This window comes from Molossus molossus, unplaced genomic scaffold, assembly GCF_014108415.1.
Source record: "Molossus molossus isolate mMolMol1 unplaced genomic scaffold, mMolMol1.p scaffold_m16_p_13, whole genome shotgun sequence".
Lineage (NCBI taxonomy): Eukaryota > Metazoa > Chordata > Mammalia > Chiroptera > Molossidae > Molossus > Molossus molossus.
Window position 1 is genome coordinate 61,693,725 of NW_023425348.1, and position 2,090 is coordinate 61,695,814.

Consider the following 2,090-nt stretch of genomic DNA (forward strand, 5'->3'; position numbering starts at 1 on the left):
TGGGATTAAACTAGTTCTCATTCTCCTTACACTCTTCTGTGGGTTGAATTGTGTGTCCCAAAAAGATATGTTGAAGTCTTAACCCCAGGCACCTGTGAAAATGACCTTATTTGGAAATAAGTTATTTGAAGATGTAATCAACTTAATATGAGAGCATTTTGGATCAGGGTGGGCTGTAATTCAATGACTGTCTTTATAAAAAGAGGAAGATTGGACGTGGAGAGAGACGCACAGGGAGAATGCCATGAAGGAGGCAGAGGTTGGAGTGATGTGCTCACAAACCAAGGAACAAGGATTGCCCTCAACCACCAGAAACTAGGAGGCAAGGAAGATCCTCCCCAAGAGCATTCAGAGAGAGCACGGCCCTGCCAACACCTCGATTTTGGACCTGATCTGCAGAACTGCAAGAGAATAAGGTTCTGTTTTTTTAAGTCACCTGGCTTGGTATTTTATTACAGCAGTCCTAGAAAACTAACACCTCCTGCTGAATGTGTTTACATGAATCTCTGATTCATGGCATTTCAGGGTGGTGTAGGTCCCCTTCTCTGTGAATTGTCCCCACCTATTCAGTTCTTGCTAAATCTCTTGGTGATCACGGCAAAATCAAGCTACTCCATCACAAATAACTGGTCAGGGTAGATAAGTGACTGAGGGCCTTCTAAGCCATTAATTAATAACAACCAAGTGGATTCTCTCTTGCCATAGTCGGAATGGAGAGGCACAGAAACAGCGACAAGTAGGTAGTGAGTGCTGGGCCTGTAAGACCTTACGGAGTCAAGGCTGGAGTCAATGCCATGTGGAGGCAGAACTTGTGGGGAAGCAGAAGGCCCCACATTACAGAGAGAACAGGACAGATGGCAAGAGGCACAGAGACAAGAGAGGGAAAATAGAGACCACACTACCTTGGCTTGTGAAGGTGTTTTAGCACTCAGCTCCAGTCCCACAAAGGACTTTACAGCAGGCAATAGGGAGCCACAGAAGGTTCAAAGGAGTGGCAAAACCTCACTCTATCATTTTATTCAGTGTTCTGCCACTCCTGCCACCTCACCTACTGCCATTGCTGACAATCCACACCTCCAGGGGTCAGATTCATTAGAAACTCAGTGGCCTTGGGAATGACCTCAAGGCCTTCAGCTTGGGAAATCCAGATGTTGTCTGTTTTCACCATCTACCCAAAGTGCAGTGTGAGTTTCTTTCATTTAGAAACTGAGATGACAGTTAACCAGTCTGGCCTCCCATGGTCCTTTCGTCTAAATTCTTGAACAACTTGCACCACAGCAAGCCAGCTTGGCCGGTTACCATGGACACCACTCTCTTGCTATCACTTGAGCCTGACAGGCAGTAGATAATGGCAGATTTAACTGGTGTCCTGCCCTCTGGTGATGGCAGCTTTCCTCGTCAACACAGATAGTTTCGTGTGCAGGGCAGGGTGGTGGTACAGAGAGAACAGTAATTCCTATTAAATGTCACAAACCAATGTTCTTGTTGAAACTTGGAATAACTTTTGGCTAGAAGAACCTTGGTTATTCTATTTTCTATAAAGTCATGAATATTCCAGAGTTGGGTCCTGATCAACATTAAGGCCAAGTTTCTCCTAATATTTCAGTTTTTCCCAGTTGCCTTTGTACCTAACAGCCGACATTTATACGGCACTTATTATATGAACATTACATGCGTTTTTTTCATTTTACTCCTTATAACTCCTTTATGAAGTAGGTTCTATTACTAACCCCATTTTACAGATAAGAGCCTGGAGGCTCAAAGTGGTAAGGTCTCTTGCTAAAAGTACACAGAAAGTAAGCTTCTAAAACTCATGTTCCACCTTGAATCCCTCAAGTAGGTAGGAATCTGAAAACACCTTTGAAAAAATACCACTATGAAGTTTTGAAAGGCCCTGACCTAGGCCCTGAATTTAATTCTTGTCAGTGACTGAACTGGTAGGCCACAGTCCTGTCACATAGGAGACAGTCCTGCCCTTGTCATTAGCTACTCTGGGCCGGAGCTTTTCCACTCTCTAGCCTGATGCCCCAGGGCAACTTCGGAAGCTTCCCTGAACCACAGACTATAAAGTGAGATGCCAATCCATGCTC